Source organism: Trichechus manatus, unplaced genomic scaffold (genome assembly GCF_000243295.1).
Source record: "Trichechus manatus latirostris isolate Lorelei unplaced genomic scaffold, TriManLat1.0 scaffold00157, whole genome shotgun sequence".
In the NCBI taxonomy this organism is placed as follows: Eukaryota; Metazoa; Chordata; class Mammalia; order Sirenia; family Trichechidae; genus Trichechus; species Trichechus manatus.
In genome coordinates this window covers 1,559,948-1,580,504 of record NW_004444093.1, presented here as the reverse complement: position 1 = coordinate 1,580,504, position 20,557 = coordinate 1,559,948, and the positions used below count along the sequence as shown (strand labels likewise).

The 20,557-nt window shown below is 47.2% G+C and overlaps 1 pseudogene; it reads right to left on the bottom strand.

Moving 5' to 3' along the window:
- Nucleotides 1-1,060: 1,060 nt before the first annotated feature.
- LOC101346776 (immunoglobulin lambda-1 light chain-like) overlaps nucleotides 1,061-20,557 on the bottom strand; it is a 48,718-nt pseudogene continuing 29,221 nt past the window's right edge.

The following is a 20,557-nucleotide window of genomic DNA, read 5'->3' as shown; positions in this document are numbered from 1 at the left end:
TCATGCTTTGTGACATCCCCAAGCTCCATCCATAAACCTGTCCCTAACTCTGTTCTAACCTGATTTAGATGTGAGGACTCTTCATGACCCAGATCCCAGCATCATGTGGGCATTAACCTGGAGCCTGACCTGACCCCACACCAGACCGATGCTATATAGACGGCCCTTCTGTACCTCAGCCTCACCACATGCTCCCCACCAGTGTCCATGGAACACTAGTGTTTCAGAATATTCTAGAGCTTCCTAAGGTGGGTAAGATGGCCATCACGATCTGGGAAATGCTGGGTGACCCAACATGAAACTGTTTCTCTACTGCAGAAGTTTCAGTAGCTCTACTTGGCTAGGCTAATATGTGTTCTGAAAGTTTGAGAAATGCACACCTATGAGGCATTTCCTTAACCTTCCCAAGACTCCCTGGTGATGGCACAGCCACTGACCTCATCCCTGGTGAACGTTCTCCTGCCTGGGCCCCTCATCCAGAACCTGGAAGTGGAAACTTGTCTTGTGCTCAGACCCTGGTCCTGGCTCAAGGGTCTCCATCCTCCCATGGCCTGTCTCCGCCCTCCTCCTGGGCACCTGGGACTCTCCTCATTTCTCCCCAGTGTGGTACTCAGGGTCCTCCCCCTGATGCATCCCCTCCTTTGGCCCCTCTCCTTCCTGGGTGGACAAGGACAGTGTTTCCTTTACCTGCGGGGACAGTACCTGCTGTGGTCATGGTTCCCTCAGAACACGGAGCTCATCCCAGTTCCCTGTGTGTTGTAGGGGGAGGATGTCAGGAGTTGGGGACTCCACAAAGGAACTCCCCCTTCTTCTGGAGCAGGATCCTCCCCAGAGATGCAATCAGACACAGATGATCATTGGACAAGTCGGATGATAACATCAGATCTTTACTGAGGAGAAGTAGACATGGGGAGGGTGCGAGGGTCCGCCCAGGTCTGAGATGACGTGGGGTGGGGGTGTAGGAACACAGTGGGGAGATGGGGAAGGGGTGTTTGGATGGGCGAAGACCTACCCGGAGTCCAGCCCCTCTGGGCCCTTCTGAGTAGGGATGCTCAGGGCACTAAGCACACTCTGCGGGGGCCACCTTCTTCTCCACTGTGCTCCCCTTGTGCGTGACTTGACAGCTGTAGCTGTTATGAGACCTTCACTGGGAGGGCGTTAGGGTCAGGTAGCTGCTGGCTGCATACTTGTTGTTGCTCTGTTTGGAGGGCTTGGTGGTCTCCACACCCTGGGTGATGTTTGTGCCATCTTCCTTCCAGGTCACAGTCAGCTGTCTGGGTGGAAGTCATTCATGAGACACATCAGTGTGGTCTTGTTGGTTTGGAGTTCTTCAGAGGATGGTGGGAACAGAGTGACTGAGGGCAAGGCCTTGAGCTGACCTGTGAGAGAGGAGCAGGAGGTTAGAGGCATGGTGTCCACAGTGGAGGACCCTGACCTTAGTGTGTGAGTGGGTAATGGGCTCCCCAGATGCATGTGTAGATCAAGGTCTAAAAGCTAAGTCCATGATGAGCCTTAGGATCCACATCAGGGTAGAGGTGGGTGTGGGGTGTTGCTCAAACAACTCCCACCACAGCTGGGGGTCCTGAGCCTGGACATCTGCCCATCACTTTCCCAAAATCTATCTCCCATGGCCTCCTCCCCCTGCCTCCTGACATCCTGATGTGGTCTGTCTGGGTTCTGTCTATCCTCAAGTGGGTGATATGAGCTCCCTGACTCTCCAGTGGGATCCGCTCTGGGGACATTCGTAAATTGATGCAGGTTCTCGGTTGACTGTGGTGCGTGTTCTGTTTTCCCCAAAACTGTTTCTCTTGACGGGTATCTTATAAAGGAAGTAGTCTGCAGATCAGAGGAAGTCTGTCTGTCTGGGGTCTGTCTTATTCTGCAGTATCAGTTTGGGGCGTCCCTTATGAATCCTTGGTCATATCTGTGATTTCATTCCATGGGATCTGTTGTCTTCTCCTTTAGTGACTTTTGTATTGGAGTCAGTGTCTCCTACAGAGACCCAGGATACACTGTCCCCCTCATACCCTGTCCTCGATAACCCTTCCCCAGTTTTGAGGTCTGGAGCTTTCTCCTCTGTCCTCCCTCTCACCAAGTCCCAGGTGACTCAGGGCTCTGTGTAGGGCAGACCCACCCTGGCTCATTGATCCCTCCACCTCCTGTCACACCCCACATGTCCCATTGTCCAGGGGAACCCAGCCCTGAGCCTCTGACCTGTGGTCCCTAGCCTCCACTGTGAGAGTTACAGGTCCTCTAGAGTCTCCCAGGTGGCCACCTCTCAGTGGCCACTTATACCCTCTTTTCTCTGAGACCAGGGCCCCAGGAGACCCCCACAGACTGAGGGGGACTAAAATAAGCCTATTGGGGGAGGACAGGACAGAAGAAATCTTAGGGCCCAACCTTAGAGAGTAGTATGAGGTCCAGGATCATCCTGTTCATCCTCTGCTTGTGAGGTCAGAGGTGAAGGGCTGATGGTGACCAGCTGGAGGCACAAAAAGTGTCCGAAAAGGGAGAGGAGGAGGCCAGGGTTTGCTGAGACCAGCTTCTGAGTGAATCTCTGACCTTAGGCAGAGACAAAACACAGAACATTGCAAAAACTGCGGAGAATTACTCAAAACATTGGGAAATCAGGGAAAGAAGGGAAAAGAAGAGACTCACTTAGAACGGTCAGCTGGGTCCCTCTGCCGGATACCCAACACTGTGACACAGGCTAGTACAAAAACCCTGTCTGTGATGCCCCAGCCCCAGCCTCCCGTCCCCAGCCCACCTGCAGCTGTGATGGGGAAGCCTTGGTCCCCACCCCAGGCTGGCATCTGCTCAGTTGTAAGGCCACACGACCACACGCCCACCCATCAGAGATGGCGCAGGTGACCCTGTGTGTACAGCATGTCCCTGGAAAACGAGGCTCCTGGAGGAAGTTGATGTCATAGACCATTATCCCGGAATAGGAATTAGTTCTTGGGGGTACTTATCACACTGAGGAGTGAAATTCCATGGAATGGAGCAGGATATCTGTCTATATCAAGTTCACGTAACTCTAACCCTTGATGAGACGTGAGGTGAGGGCAGAGGGTTTCTGCAGGTTTACTGCAATCTCCCCAGGGATGTGCAGGTTGTCTTGGGGTGCAGTGGTCATTGGAAGCACCCGACAATCCCCACTATGACTCTGGCATCTCAGCTCCATCTCTCTGGGTGTGTCCTCTGTTTAGGGGGAGCCTGGCTGGTGTTCCCACTAGGAAATGCCAGCCTCATTCCTCCAGGGAGACCTAGGAAATATCCTGTCACCACAAAGGCTATAATATGGTCTCAAGATTGGTTGGGGGTCTTAATGTGTTGGTCAAAGTTGAAATGTGAGCTGTCACCTTGATTGCAGTCTCAAACACCACCTCCCACGACACTGAATCAGGGCACCAAGGGTAAATGGTCAATTTCTGTCCTGAAGCAGGCAAGGTACAAAATGAGTCTGGAACATCTTGTCACTATGGAAAGCAGGAATCTATCAAGATCCTCTGGGGTCTCAGGAGGTCTCAAGAGGACCCAGGAGACAGCTAAAGAGGCTCCTAGTCTCAAAAAATGAGACTTTCACGTAATCAATAAAATACAATCTCAGCCAAAGTAGGTCAATGGGAAAGAATAAATAGTCCAGAAACAAGCCCACACAAATTTAGTGAACCGTTCTTTGACAAAAGAGTAGGTGAATTCAAAGGAGAAAGGATAGCTTTTTCAACAAATAATGCTGGAACAATTGGACATCCATGCACAAAAAAAGACTCTAAACACAGAATTTGCACCTTTCACAAAAATGAACTCAAAATGGACCACCAACCTAAATGTTAAATGATATACTATACAACTCTAGGAGATTACATAGGAGAAAATCTAGGTGATGGTGTATTTGATGAGGAGTTTGTGATGCAACACCAAAAGAGTGATCCTTAAATGAAAACACTGATAAGTTGTATTTCACTGAAATTAAAAATTTCTCCTCTATGAAAGATACTGTTAAGAGAATGAAAAAACAAGCTGCAGACTAGGATAAAATCTTTGCAAAAACATATATCTGATAAAGGACTTCTAACCAAGATATAAAAAAGTCTTAAAACTCACAGTAAGTAAATAAATAACCTAATTAAAAAATGGACAAAAGATCTGAACAGATACCTCACCAAAGAAGATATATAGATGACAAGCATATGAAAAGATGGCCCACATTATATGTCACTGAGGAGCAGCAAAATCAAACAACAGTGAGATAGCACTACACAACCATTATGATGGCTAAAATCCCAAACACTGACATCAAATTCTGGCTGGGATGTGTAGCAACAGGAGCTCACATTCATTGCTGATAGGAATGCAAAAAGCCACTTGGAAGACAATCTGGCAATTTCTTACAAAGCTAAAGGTAAGTTTACTATACGTTTCAACAATTGTGCTCCTAGGTATTTACCCAAATGAAATTGGTAAAACTTACGTCCACACAAAAACTGGCGCATAAATGTTTATAGCAACTTTATCCATAACTGTCAAGAACTGGAAGCAACAAGAAGTCCTTCCATAGGTGTATTAATAAATAAGTTGTGTTACATCCATACAATGGATTATCACTCTTAATGAAAAGATTTGAGTTGTCAAGCCACTGGAAGACATGGAAAAACATTAAATGCATATTGGTAAGTGAAAGAAACCAGTTTGAAAAAGCCATACACTGTATGATTCCAAGTGTATGACGTTTTAACAAAGGCAAAACTCTAGAGATATAGTAACAAAGTTGAGTGGTTCCCAGGGATTCAGGCAGAGGAGGAAAGGATGAGTAGGTGCATAGACAGGCATTTTAAGAAAAGTGAAACTATTCTGTATGATAACGTAGTGTTGGACCTGATATTATGCATTCTTCAAAACCCATAGGACTGTACAGCACAAAGAGTGAACACTAATGCAAGCTATAGACTTTAGTTAGTAATAATGTATTAGTGCATGCTCATCAAGAATAACGAATGTATAATAATGCAAGCTAGCTGTTAGAGGGGATATATGGGAACTCTGTTCTTTCTGTGCAATTTTTTTGTAAATCTGAAACTGCTCTAAAAACTAAATTTATTAAAAAAGAAAAACCAATATAATCTGCAGCTCGGTCTCTGGGGCTGGGGAGGGTGCATTAACGTGGAAGCCTGACCTATCTGCAGCCCTGACACCTCACTCCCCACTGACCTGGCCTGGTCTGACCTGACCTTGACTCTAATCCTGAATTTTGCTCTGACATCCCCTCTGAAGAACAATCATCAGAAGCCCATTAGGTGCTTGGGACCGTGCACTTTCTCACTTACCCCGATTTCACCCATGTCCCCTCCCCAATCTGTGTGACCATCACCAATCTCTACCCATAAACCTGTTCCTAAAGTTACACATCGAGACTCTTCAAGATGGAAATCCCAGCCCCATGCTGAGCTGACATGACCCCATGCCCAGCTGATCATAAACAAAGGGTATGTGTGTGCCTCAGTCTGACCCCCAGTTTCCCCCAAATATTGTCCCAGAGAATGCTTTGTCAAGCAGAACATAACTAGGAACTCCTAAAATGGGGAAGAGAGGCAACATGATTTGGGATATTTTGGTTACATAACATGAAACTGTTTCTCTACTGCAAGACTTACCAGTGTCTTTATGTAGCTAGCATATGCTGTAAAAATTTAAGGGATTCATGAGTATGTGGAATTCTCCAAATATTTCCAGTGTTCCCTGTGATGGGAAAACCACTGTTACCTCACCAGGTAAATGCTGTCCACCTGGGTCCCTTGATGATACCAGAAAATTGAACCTCATTTCATGCTCAGACCCGGTCTTGGCTCAACAGGCTCCTTCCTTCCATGAGGTGTCTCCAGCGCATTCAAGGCCCCTGGGACCCTCCTCATTTCTCCCTGATGCAATACTCAGGGTCCCACTCTCAAACCCTCTGTCCCTCAGGCCCTTTCCTTCTTGAGTGACAAAGACTGCAAATGAGGGCTGCACCGGCAGGGACAATCCCTGCTGTGTTCACGGTTCCCCTAGCACGTGGAGCTCATTCCTGTTCCCTGTATGTTGTTGGGTGGGAGGAAGGGAGGAACTGTCACTGGCCCTGGAGCAGAAATACTTCCCAGATGCGACCAGGCACAGACAGGCATTGTAGGCATCAGAAGATAAACGTCAGATCTTTATTGAGGAGAAGTGGACAATAGGAGGGTGTGGGGTCTACCCAGGTTTGAACTGACGTGGTGCATGGATGTAGGAACACAGTGGGGAGATGAGGAAGGGGTGTTTGGATGGGAGAACCTACACCCAGAGTCCAGCCCCTCTGGACCCTCCTGGGTAGGGAAGCTCAGGGCCCTAAGCACACTCTGCAGGGGCCACCTTCTTCTCCACTGTGCTCCCCTCATACGTGACCTGGAAGCTGTAGCTGTTATGAGATCTCCACTGGGCAGGCATCAGGGTCAGGTGGCTGCTGGCTGCATACTTGTTGTTGCTCCGTTTGGAGGGCTTGGTGGTCTCCACATCCTGGGTGATGTTTGTGCCATCTTCCTTCCAGGTCACTGTCAGCTGTCTGGGTGAAAGTCATTCATGAGACACATCAGTGTGGTCTTGTTGGCTTGGAGCTCCTCAGAGGATGGTGGGAACAGAGTGACTGAGGGCAGGGCCTTGAGCTGACCTGTAAGAGAGGAGCAGGAGGTCAGAGGCCTGGGGTTCACAGTAGGGGTACACTGACCTCAGTGTGTGTGTGGGGTACAGGCTCTCCAGATCCAGGTGCAGAGCCAGGTCCAAGAGCTCAGTCCACGGCGAGCATGTTCCCAGTAGGAAATGCCACCCTCATTCCTTCAGGGAGACTTGGAAATATCCCTTGTCATCATACAAGCTATAATATGGTTTCATTCTGGGGTGGGTCTGGTAATGTCTTGATTGAAGGAGAGATGGGAGCTAGTACCTTGACTGTGGTCTTTAAACACCACTTCCCCTACATGTACTTTGGACACTGAGGGTAAATTGTCAATTCCGGGCCTGAAGCAGACAAGGTCCAAGATGAGCTTAGAACATCTTGTCACCCTAGGGAGCAGGAAATCACTGAGTTCCTCATGGGACTCAGAAGGACCCAGGAGACACGTGAATAGGTTCCCAGTCTCCAGATACGCGACTTTCACATCATCAATAAAATATAATCTCAGCCAAATTGGTCAATAGGAAAGAATAAATAGTCCAGAAATAGACCAACACGTATATAGTCCATTGTTCTTTGACAAAAGAGTAGGTGAATTCAATGGAGAAAGGATAATCTTTTCAATAAAGCGTGCTAGAACAGCTAGACATCCACATGTAAAAAATGAATCTAGATACAGGTCTTACACTTTCTCAAAAATAAGCTCAAAATGGATCACAGATTGAAATGTTAAATGAAATACTATATACATTCTATAGAGTCGCTGTGAGTCAGAATCAACTTGACGGCAATGGGTTTGTTTGTTTTAATATACATTCTAGAAGGTAATGGGGCATTTGCTGAGGAGTTTGTGATACAACACCAAAAGCATGATCCATAAAAGAAAACACTAATAAACTGTACTTCATTGAAATTAAAAACCTCTGCTCTACAAAAGATACTGCCAAGAGAATGAGAAAACAAGCCACAGAGTAGGATAAAATCTTTGCATAACCCATATCTGAGAAAGGACCTGTATCCAAGATATACAAAGAACTTTAAAACTCAGCAATAAGTAAACAAATGACCCAATTAAAAAATGGGCAAAAGATCAGAACAGACATCTCACCAAAGAAGATACACAGACAACAAATAGGCATAAGAAAAGATGCTCAAGAACTCATCAGTGAATTGCAAATCAAAACAACAATGAGATACCACTGCACAACTATTACAATGGCTAAAATCCACAACACTGACAACATCAAATGCTGGCTAGGATGTGTAGCAACAGGAGCTCTCACTCATTGCTGATGGGAATGCAAAAAGCCACTTGGAATATAGTCTGGCAATTTCTTACAAAGCTATATGTAGGTTTACTATATGATTCAGCAATTGTCCTCTTAGATATTTACCGAAATGAGCTGAAAACTTATGTTCACACAAAAACCGGCACACGAATGTTTATAGCAAATTTATCCTTAATTGCCAAGAATTGGAAGCAAGCAAGAAGTCCTTCCACAGATGAATGTATAAACAAGCTGTGATACACCCATACTACGGATTATCACTCAGTGATAAAAAGAATAGAGTTGTCGAGCCCTGAGAAGACATGGAGAAACATTAAATGCGTATTGGTAAGTGAAAGAATCCAATCTGAAAGAGGTACACACTGTATGATTCCAAGTGTAAGACAGTCTGACAAAGGCAAAACTCTAGAGATAGTAACAAAGTTGAGTGATTCAGGCAGAGGAGGAAGGGATGAATAGGTGGATCAAAGGGCATTTTAAGAAAAGTGAAACTATTTTGTACGGTAATGTTGTGGTGGACATGTGACATTATGCATTTGTCAAAATACATAGGAACCTACAACACAGAGAGTGAACCCTAATGTAAACTGTAGACTTTGGTTACTAATAATATATCAATATATGCTCATCAGTAGTAACAAATGGACCACACTAACGCAAGCTAACTCTTAGAGGGGATATATGGGAATTCTCTGTTCTTTCTGTGCAATTTTTCTGTAAACCTAAAAACTGCTCTAAAAAATAAAATTTATTGAAAAAGAAAAGAGCCTGTATAATCCCAGTAGGGGTGGAGCAGGGGGCAGAAGGCTCATCACTGTGGCAGCCTGACCCCTGACTTTGCTATAGCCCTGACACCACACTCCCCTCTGCCTTGATCCTATCTGATCTGACGCTGACTCTAATCCTGAATTTCACTCTCACATCCCCTCCCAGGGAATATTATCACAAGCCCATTATGTGCCTGGGACAATGTACTTTCTCTCTTACCACAATTGCAACAATGTACCCTCCCCAAATTGTGACCATCAACAATCTACATCCATATACCTGCCCCTAACTCTATACCCAAACCTGACAATACAGACTGAGAATTCCTGATGGACATTCCCAGAACCATGCTGAGCTGAGCTGACCCCACATACATCAGAACTAGACAGAGAACATGTGTGTGCCTTAGCCTTATCCTCATTTCCCCCCAAATATTGTCTCTGGACACTGTTGCCTGGCAGAGCATTAGTAGGGCTTCTTATGGTGGGGAGAAGGTCAACATGATTTGGGAAGGCTGAGTTATATAACATTAAACTGTTTCTCTATTGCAGGACTTGTGTCTTTACTTAACTGCTATACATTCTGAGATTTTAAGAGATAGGTGTGAATGTGAAATTCTCCAAATATTTCCAATGCTTCCAGGTGATGATAAAACCATGGACTATTCCCAGGTAAATGCTGTCCACCTGGGTCCCTTGATGAAACCAGGAAACTGAACGTTGTCTCGTGCTCAGACCCTGGTCTCAGCTCAAGGGGTTTCTTCCTCCCATTGCCTGTCTCCAGCCCACTCCAGAGGACTGGAACCCTCCTCATTTCTCCCTGATGTGATACTCGGGGTCTGCCCCCTTCCTCAGTCCCTCTTCTTTCTAGGTGGACAAGGACAGAGTTCCAGGGTGGCACTTGTGGGGACAATTCTGGCTGTGGTCAATGTTCCTCCAGCAAAAGGAGCTCACCTCACTTCCTGCATGTTTGGGGGGGATTATGGGAGTTGGGGTCTCCATGCAGGAACTGCCGTGCCCGTGGAGCAGAGACCCTCCCCAGAGACGCAAACAGAAACGGAGGCAAATTGGACACATCAGATGATAAACATTGGATCTTTATTGAGAAGTGGACATTGGGAGGGTATAGGGTCCACCCAGGTCTGAGCTGATGCCAAGAGGGGCTCAGAGACACAGTGGGGAGTTGGGGAAAGGATGACTGGATGGGTGTCTCCATACCCAAGGTCCAGCTCCTCTGGGTCTTCCCTAAACACACTCTGCAGGGACCACCTTCTTCTCCATGGTGCTCCCCTCATGTGTGACCTGGCAGCTGTAGCTGTTATGAGACCTCCACTGCGTGAGCAGAGTCAGGCAGCTGCTGGCTGCATACTTTTTGATGCTGGGTTTGGAGGGCTTCGTGGTCTTCACACCCTGGGTGATGGTTGTGCCGTCTTCCTTCCAGGTCACAGTCACGGCACCCGGGTAGAAGTCATTCATGAGACACACCAGTGTGGACTTGTTGGCTTGGAACTCCTCTGAGGGCAGTGGGAACAGAGTGACTGAGGGCGAGGCCTTGGGCTGACCTGGTGGACAGAGGCAGTGCTGTGAGGCACAGGGATGATTCGAGGTTGTTGGGAACACACTCCATTGTTCCCGTCACCATTCTGGGATGCTCACGGCAGAGCTGTGTTTGTCCTTCCCCTCTCCTCTTTCCACTCTGGCACCCCTGGGTCAGGTACCCAGCTCCTCCTAGAAGCCCTTTCCAAGTGACCTTCTCCCAGGGACCTGTAGAGTCTCTCCCCTTTGGTGGTCAGTTTCCCGTGTGACCAGGGTAGCTATACCTCCACCTCTGGAGTCTGAATTTGGAATCCAGCGGCCCTCCCGTGCCCTCAGCCTCAGCCCCAGGTGGGGGAGTCACAGGGAACAACACAACTTCCTTGTAAACCAGATGCCCACTTGCTGCATTCTTGGGGCACCCTCTTTCTTGCCCTGTGAACAGAGGCTCCCCCTAGGCTGGTGGGACATCCCCATGGTGTATGTAGAAGCCTCAAGCTTACACCTGGCGCCTGGGGGGGCCCTCTATTATCCCCAGGGCCCAGGTTCTTTCCCAGCCAGCTGGTTCACTCAGCTGTCCCGGGGAGCAGGGTGGGCTCATTCTGGCCAAAGCCTCAAGGGGGCTCCTCCGGGCTTTGTTTCCCCTTCTCCTCACCGGCCTGATCGCAGAACCCTTCAGCTGGGATGGTTCTTTGGGTAATTCACACAGAAACTATGGGGTACAACTGCCCCACGCCCACTTCAGAAGCCCCTGACCACCCCTGATTCACCTGACAGCCAGAAATTCACTGGACCCCCTAATTCGCTCCATGGCAGGGGGCAAACTTACTGGACAGGGGAGACATCTGGCCTCACAGTCTAAAAGGCTCTGGGCCAGATAGTTCTCTGCCCAATGGGACCTGGGAGTCTTGGCTTCCAGCCCTGCTCCTTCCTGACCACTGAACTAGGAGGGATGGCTTCTGGTCACCTCACCAGGTCTCACCTCGTCTCTCTGGCCCCTGTCCCTATGGTCCAGCCATGGCCCCAGAGAGCTTTCACCTAGAAAGAGCCCGATCCTCTCCTCACCCTCCATCGGTCTCCCCTTGGGCTGACCTCCTGCACCCTGGAGCTGGGGTCACAGCTCCAGCCTTGTCCTCGGGTCTCCTGTGGAGCCCTCCCGGACCTGGTGGGCATCCAGTCCTCAGCCTAGACCCAGGGGCTTGGGACTGTCTCTAAAGCTGCCCAGTGCCCTGGTCAGACCAGCCTCTCGCACCCACGTGGGGTCTGCTCTGGAAGTGGGGCAGAAGCGCCCAAACCTGGGGCCAAGCTCCCCAGCCCAGGCTCCAGGCTGTCAGGCTGGTCCTGGCTGTCAGACTCTGAAGGAGTTGCTCCTACTGTCAGGGCCTCTCTTGCTGGGAACCCCGAGACCAACCCTCCTCCCCTAGGCCCACAGAAAAGGTAAAGGGATGGGCCCTTAGACTGGGGTGGACAGGGGACAAGAAGCCCCCAAGAGAGAAAACCGACTTTCTGGAGACAGGAAGAGTGGGAGGGGTTGGGAAAAGTCGTGAGAGCCACTTACCTAGGACAGTGATCTGGGTCCTGCTGCCGAAGACATACCACTGTGAGTGAGGCTCAGACCAAAACCAGACAAGGAGTTAATATCCAAAATATATCAAGAATTTCTATAAGTCTATTAGAAAATACAAACAACTGAACGGAAAAAGTGGGCAAAATTATGACCAGTCAATTCACAGAAGCAACAGAATTAGTCAGTAAAAATATGAAGGGAAAATAAGTTTCACCAATGATCAAATTTTAAACAATGAAATGGGCAAAATAAAAACAGATCAACAAAATCACATGATTGGCAAGGATGTAGGGGAAAAGACACTATTATTCATTGTAATGAGTGTAGATTGGAACAGCCTTTTGGGAAAGTAATTGGACACTACCTATGAAAATTTTAAAAGCACTTTCCCTCTGACCCAACAATTTTGCTTTTAAGCATCTCTCCTATGGCAATGCATACGTACACCTTATACACATACACCATACGCAGGGGTCTTCATTGCAGCATCACTTGTAAACAGTATTTTTAAATGGAAACAACCTAAACGTCCGTTAGCAAGGAAATGTTAAACTAATTCTGATTCATTCAAACTTTGAACTCTTACAAAGCTATTATGAGAATGTGGTAGATCCATACGACTGACATAGAAAATGTTGACAACATATTATTTACAAAGCTAGTTGCAGGAGAATACGTAAAGTATGAACCCATTTTTGAAAAACAGTATGCCAACACTGTGTGTGTGTGTGTTCAGGGTCACTGTCTTAGGCTGGGTTCTCTAGAGAAGCAAAACCAGTAAAGTGTATAAATATATCTATATAGAGAGATTATATCAAGGAAACAGCTCACGTGATTATAGAGGCTAGAACGTCCCAAGTCAGTGGATCAGGGTAGAGGCCTCTCCCAAGTCACACAGCTGCAGAAGCTGGCAAGCCCAAGATCGGAAGATCGGAGAGCAGGGCACCTACTCACAGGCCATGCAGATTGACAAATCCCAGGTTCGGCAGATAAGCTGACAGCTCAAGTCCCAAGAACGGGAGATGAGATGACAGGAAGCAGCCCCAGGATCTAGAGAGAGCAAAAAGCCCGAACGCCTGCTTATATACAGATGCAGGCCACACCCCCAAGGGACTCCCTTTCATCTGATTGGCTACTCACAGTATATTCAATCATGGGAGTGATTACATTAAAACACGGAGAATCATGGCCCAGCCAAGTTGAGGCACATTCTTAACCATCACAGTCACACACATAGGAAAAGGGCTGGAAGTGTAGAGACAACCTGCCAACAGTCACCACCTCTGGGGGAGACATGAGGTTATGGTAAATGGAAACATGCACTTTTTACTTTATATACTTCCTGCTTAACTTTTTCTTTTAACAGCAAGCACGTGTTACTCTTATATTAAGAATTACCTTTTTGTTGTGGTAAAATAGATATAATAAAACTTGCCATTTTAACCATTTTTAAGTGTAAAATTCAGTGACATCAATCATACTCACCATGTTGTGCAACCATTGCCACTATCTATTTCCAAAATTAAAAATTATTGTAGAAGTCGAAAATGAAATATGTTTTCTTGTGGACATTTTGAAAAATACAGAAAATTAAAGCAAAAATTAAAATCAGGTGGAATCTCACTAGCTAGAGACACAACGTTCAATATTTTCTATATTTTGTGACAGGCTTTGGAATATACTTTTAAAACAAATCTGGAAGCATCTATATATCCAGTGTTGTATCCTTTTTAAAATTAGATTTTCCAATATTATTAGAGATGCTTCAGAAACATAAGTTTGAAGATTTGTGTAAGACTCCTTAGATGGACCATATTGTATTTTATCACACACTTTCTGCAGATATTTAGGTTATTTCCAGTTTTTTCACATCATAAATAATGTTTGATCCTCCCCCATAAATCCTAGAAGTGGAATTACATAATTTAAATATGTAAATATTTTATTAATCAATGCATCTAGCTAAACTCCTATATTTTATATATATTTTAAACTCCTATAGATAGTACAAGTCCTTTCCTCCACTTCAAATTTACCTGCCAATGTCATAGGAGCCCTTGTTACCGGGTCCCCTGTGTACCTGGCCTCCTCCTCACCCCCAGCGCAAGCTTTGGTCCAGGCCCATTACCTGGATGGTGGCAGCTGCCTCTCTGTTTTTTGCTCTGGATTGGGCCCCTCTAACCCGGCCTCAGCCGGGTCCACAGATATTTTTCCAAGACACACAGCCAACTGTGACATTCTCCTGCTTAAATCCTTCTGACAATATTGAATATACAGAAGCTTCCAAATTCGTTTTAAAAGCATATTTCAAAGCCTGTCAGAAAATATTGAATGTTGTGTCTCTGGCTGGTGGGATTCCACCTGACTTAAAGTTTTGCTTTATAATACAATTTTCTGTATTGAAAAAAAGGTCCAAAAAAAACATTACGGCCCCAAGATAAAGGCTGGGTCACAGGACCCACAGCGGGCAGCCCAACCTCCTTGCGCTGTCTGGTTCACAGAACTGAGTGCTCCCTTCCCCTCCAAAAACCCATTGCCATCGAGTCGATTCCGACCCATAGCTACCGTGTTGGACAAGTAGAACCGCCTCATAGGGTCTCCAAGGAGTGGCTGGTGGATTTGAACTGCCAACATTTTGTTTCGCAACGGAGCTTTAACCACTATGCTATGTGTCTGCGGCTGCGCAGCGGCCGCTTGGTTCAGTTTCCCCGGGTCCGAGTTTCCTGGCCTGGCCGGGAAGGGGCTTATGTGGATGAGCCAAAAACCGGCGCTCCGGCCGGAGGCTGGGCAGACCTGCTCTTTCCTTGGCTCACTGCAACCACCCTTCTCTGGGACCGTTTTGTTAAAACACGGAACACCCTGGTGTGGTCACAGCGTTCTCCTCCAGTCCCGGAATTACATCCGCGAGCGGTGTGACCTGGGGCTGTTGACCTCACCTCTCTGGGCCTCGAGGAGGCAGCGGGACCGGCCTCTCGGGGCCACGGAGAAGGCTCTGCCATAGAATGAGGAGCGCCCTCCAGGGACGCAGCAGTCATGTCGCGGATTGTCATCCGAGGGTCCCGATGCGCCACACAAAGGAGGGGTCTGCTCTGGGCCCACTGCTCTTGAGAGGCGACGCGGCCGTCCCCAGGCCCTCTTACTCAAGGCGGCGCCTACCCCTGGGGTGCTCGGCTCTGGGGGGCGAGTCCCAGGAGACTGCCAGGCTCAGCGTCCCGGCCCGGGGACCCCAAGGAAGGACCCGCACTGTCAGCGGAGCCGTCGGCCTGGTGTCTGGAGGCGGCCCTGCCCGTGAGGGCGTGGGGCATGGGGGCTTCGGCCAAGAGCAGGGTCTGGCACCCTGGGCGGCAGCGGCCCCACCCACGACGTCCCGCCTGCCTCTCGCCTCTGCCTCCCGGAACAGGGCCGGCCAGGGCGAGGCGAGCCAGGCACTAGCAGGCCCACAATGTAAGCGGGCGCCAAACCCCGGCAGTCAAGATAAATGATATTTTAATGCAATATTTAAAAAGCAAACATTAATGTAAAAATATCAACGATGAATAAAATACAAACCTTTTAAATAAAGACAGGGTACTGCCAGTCTTTTCTCCCAGCTGACTCTTCCCATCCGTCTCTAGCTAGGCAGCTTCCCCCTCTCCCTGAGCCCCTTGCCAGTCTCCTCCCCCCGCAGCCTGTCATCCCTTCTCAGCAAGACTGCCCTCCTTGGTCACCCTTTCCTGCCTAGGCTGCTTCGCCAGGTCACCCCTTCCCAGCTAGGCAGCTCCCTTGCGTCATCCTTTCGCAGTTCGCCGCCCCCTTCGATCATCCCTTCCTGGCTCGACCACGGGGGCACTCACCCCCACAACATTCTGGCCCTTAGTGCCCCACAGCCTCCGCAGGCGAGACCGGATGCCCCACGCCAGGGATCTGGGGCCCGGGGATTTGTTCCGCAGGGTTGACATCAGGGGCCATAGATAGAGGGGGCCCAGACCCAGCAGCAGCAGCGGCCAGCGCCGCTCGCAGTTCCCCGGGTCCTGCCCGGGCTTCATCCGCCCTCGGGGTCAGAGGTCCCTAGGGCTTCGGGAGGAGGGCCGGCAGTGTCCTGAGCGCCCTAGCCTGCGTGGCCCATCCTCGACCTGGGTGGCTCTGGTCTCTGTTCCTAGAGCCCTCCCGGGCCCATGGCCATAACCCTGGGGTGTCTCCCAGAGGGGCATCTGCCAACTGCTCGCTGTGGTGGGAATCCAGGGCCCAACTGCCTTCCTGCCCACCCAAAGGACTGCTCTGGGGCCCTGGGGGCACACTTGCTCACACCTTAGATCCCCAAGGGCGCCCTGGCTCTTAAGAGCATGGCTCCCGGTCCCTGAAGGGGCAGTAGAGAACAGCCAGACCCCCGGTGGAACAGGGGGTGCCAAGGGCTTGAGTTCATTGAAGTGGGGCTTAGCTGGAGGGCTTCTGAAGACCAGCACCCCAGGTGGCCGCCCACACTCCACATTCCCAGCTGGTTTGCCAAGCCTGCTGATCCCCTCTGGTCCTCTTCTCAGCTTCTCAGCCAGGCAAGGGCTCCTCAGGGAGTGATTCTCACCCCGTATCCACTTAGCCCTGGTGAGATCATGAACTTTGGAATTAGCTGACCCTCTCTGGATCTCAATTTCCTTATCTGTAAAATGGGCAGATGGTTCTTCTGTGGCAGGGAGGTAATGAGGACTGAGATGACAGTTTCTGCTGTTGTTGAGTTGGGCCTGACTCATGACCACCCTGAGCACAATGGGATTGGGCCTTTGTGATCCATAGGGTTTTCATTGGCTGGTTTTTCGAAGTAGACTATCATGCCTTTCTTCCTAGTCCGTCTTATTGTGGAAGCTCCCTTAAATCTGTTCAACATCATAGCAACACGCAAATCTCCACTGACAGATGGGTGGTTGTTGCACATAAGGTGCTTTGGCTGGGAACTGAACCCAGGTCTCCTGCAGGAAAGACAAGAATTCTACCACTGAACCACTACTGTCACCAAGCAACATACATACTGGGCTCCCTTTCTGCCCTCCTAATACTTAAGGCTTGAGAACTATGGAGTGTCATTGGGTCTGGTGTCCCTGTTTTGTAGGTGGTAAAATGGAGAAGATGAAAGAAGGGCCCAAGGTTGTTTGGAGAGTGTGGTGGAGGATGAGTAGGTTCTACGAGCAACCACGTCCTTGAAATTTTAACCCTCTGTGCACTGGAAGGTTATGCTTGATTCCAGTGAGTGCTACCCCTGCTGGATTTTGTCCCTAGTAGGTGGTGGTGGTGGAGGGGAGGGCTGAGCAAGTGGTTGGGCTGAGGTCAGTTTTGAAGCCCAGGAATAAGGACATAATGATCACAGTGATGCTGTTTATCTAGTTCCAGCAGGCTGAATGCCAGCTGACTACTCTATAAACCTTACCTCTGTGAGCTAAGAAGGTCTTCCCCATTTGAAAGTGAGGAAGTTGACGCTCAGGCAGATTCCATATTTTCTTGATGCCACCAGCCAAGGGGTGGCAGAGCTGGAGTCTGACTCCAGTTTGTTGTAAAAAATATATATAACACAAAATTTGCCAAGTCAACATTTTTTACATGTACAATTTAGTGATACCAATTAGATCTGTTAAAAGTAATCAAAACTCACTAAATCTGAACATACAGTTATTCTATATGCATATAGGGAGACTGTTCTGATTCCAGAAAAATCAAATGGCTAGAAGAAGCTAGGTACAAGGGGGCTTATAAAGAGAAGAGGGGAGAGAAATATAGAAATCAACCATTGGCTAATCTTATCATGATTGATGGAACCCTGCTTTCTCCACTTTACTGAGATCAACTGATAAGAGTTTACTTCTGACATGGCTGCTAATAATTTGTCCCTCCACCCACCTGCAGCCAGGAGACTTTTTGAGATTTAAATTAGGAGATAATGGTTTGTTGACTATCCTTTTCTAGCAGAGTAAGACAATTTTAAATTGCTGTAGAGTAGTTTCTGGCAGGCTTTTACAGTTTTGGTCAGGCTTATTATGGTTAATATTTGGTTTCATAGATTAAAAAAACCTTAAAATCCAAGTAAGATGTCTGTTATTAAGTTTCCTCTTCTACACATCAATCATATGGTGCAGCCATCACCAGTATCTGTTGTCTGTTGTCCAGTTTTCCATCACCATAAACAGATATTCAATGCTTCCTAAACAATGATGCCCCCTTACTTCCTCCCTCCCGCTCCTGGTAACTACCAATAAACTTTGGTCTCTACGCATTTGTCTGTTTTCGATATTTCATATGAGTGAGATCATACAACATTTGTCCTTTTCTAACTGACTTATTACGCTCAGCATAATGTTTGTAAAGACTGCCTCTTGGCAGTTCTGCATGAGCATAATTAAGTGTTCTGGAATTCCCATTCTTCACAATGTTATCCATAATTTGTTATGATCCACACAGTTGAATGCCTTTGCAAAGTCAATAAAACACAGGTAAACATCTTTCTGGTTTTCTTTGCTTTCAGCCATGATCCATCTGACATCAGCAATGATATCCCTTGTTCCAGATCCTCTTCTGAATCCAGCTTCAATTTCTGGCAGTTCCCTGTCAGTGTACTGCTGCAGTCATTCTTGAATGATCTTCAGCAAAATTTTGCTCATGTGTAATATTAATGATATTGTTTCCACACTCTGTTGGATCTCCTTTTTTTGTACTGAGTACAAATATGGATCTTTTCCAGTTAGTTTGCCGGGTAGTTGTCTTCCAAATTTCTTGGCATAGACTAGTGAGCGCTTCCAGCACTGCATCCGTTTGTTGAAACCTTCAGTTCCTGGAGCCTTGTTTTTCACCAAAGCTTTTTGTGCAGCTTGGATCTTTTCCTTCAGTACCATTGGTTCTTGATCATATGCTACTGTTGCCGGGTGGAAACCCCAGGTTCTGCTCTGAGTGGCCTGTCTCAGCCTATAAACGAGAGACCAGGGTGGTAGAGTAGAAAGTACCTTTATTTCATTGCACAAGGAAAGGAGCAGTTGGAACTGCTGCTGCCAAGTCTGCTCAGTGAGGGTGCCGGGACAGGTTACTTTTAAGGGGTTTACAAGTAGGAAGTTCATACAAGTTACATCAGCAACATTCTTAATCATATTACACAGGCGCAATGGGGTTTACATATGACTTCATGCATTTGCATGTTCAGAAAATGTGGTTAAACTCCACCCATAGGTGGGGAGATTACTATGCATGAACTAAAAGGTTATCCTGAATGTTGAGATGGTGCATAAACTGGTTTCCACCAATTTCCTCTGGTTTTGAGGCAGCAGTTAAGGATTTTAATGTAAAGTTGGGAGTGCCAAGCAAAGGAACCAGGATTCTAATGTAAAGCTACAGCGCGTGGCAAGCAATCTGCTTGAGGCAGTGGAATTTTCTGCAGGCTGGGGACCTCTGTCTTACTAAGGGGTTGAACTTCGACCAATTCTTTTTCATACAGTGACTCTGTATTCCTTCATATTCTTTTGATGCTTTCTGTGTCATTTAATATTTTCCCAGTAGAATCCTTCAATATTGCAACTCAAGGCTTGAATTTTTTCTTCAGTTCTTTCAGCTTGAGAAATGCCAAGCTTGTTCTTCACTGTTGGTTTTCTGACCCCAGGTCTTTGCTCATTTCATTGTATTACTTTACTCTGTCTTCTCAATCCACCCTTTGAAATCTTGTGTTCAGTCCTGTTACTTCATCATTTCTTCCTTTCACTTTAGCTACTCTACGTTCAAGAGCACCTTTCAGAGTCATTTCTAACATCCATTTTGGTATTTTCTGCTTTTCCTGTCCTTTTTTTTTTTAAATTTTTTTAATTGTTCTTTAGATGAAGGTTTACATAACAAATAGTTTCTCATTAAACAGTCAGTACACATATCGTTTTATGACATTGGTTAACAACCCCACGACATGTCAACACTCTCCCTTCTCCACCTTGGAGGACTTTTTCCTATTTTGGTGAAAATATACATAGCCAAAGTTACACCATTTCAAAAGTTTCTACATGTACAATTTAGTGACATTGATTACATTCTTCCAGTTGCGCTGCTTATTCTCACTCTCCTTTTCCAAATTATTCCATCACCATTATCTTCAACTCACTGCCCCCTAGGCTTCACATCAAAACTTTTGAGCTGCTGGTGTCAATTTGATCACATAGATAATTCCTTTTTTTTTCTTTTTGTACCTTAGATGAAGGTTTGCAGAACAAATCATTTTTCATTAAACATTTAGTACACATATTGCCCTATGACAATGGTTAATAACCCCACGACATGTCAACACTGTCCCTTCTCATCCTTGGGTTCCCTATCACCAGCTTTCCTGTCCCCTCCTGCTTTCTAGTCCTTGTTCCCTGACTGCTGTGTCTCATTAGTCCTGTTTTGTTTTATGGGGTTGTCCAATCCCCAGTTGAACGGTGAACTTTGGGGGTGACTTCACCACTGAGCTAAAAGGGTGTCAGGGGGTCATACTCTCAGTGTTTCTCCAGTCTCTCAGGCCAGTAAATCTGGTATTTTTTTTGTGAGTTAGAATTTTATTCTACATTCTTTTCCAGCTCTGTCCAGGACCTTCTATTGTGATCCTGGTCAGAGCAGTCAGTGATAGTAGCCGGGCACCATCTAGCTGTACTGGACTCAGTCTGGTGGAGGTCTTGGTAGCTGTGGTCCATTAGTCCTTTGGACTAATCTTTTCCTTGTATCTTGTTCTCTTCATTCTCCCTTGCTC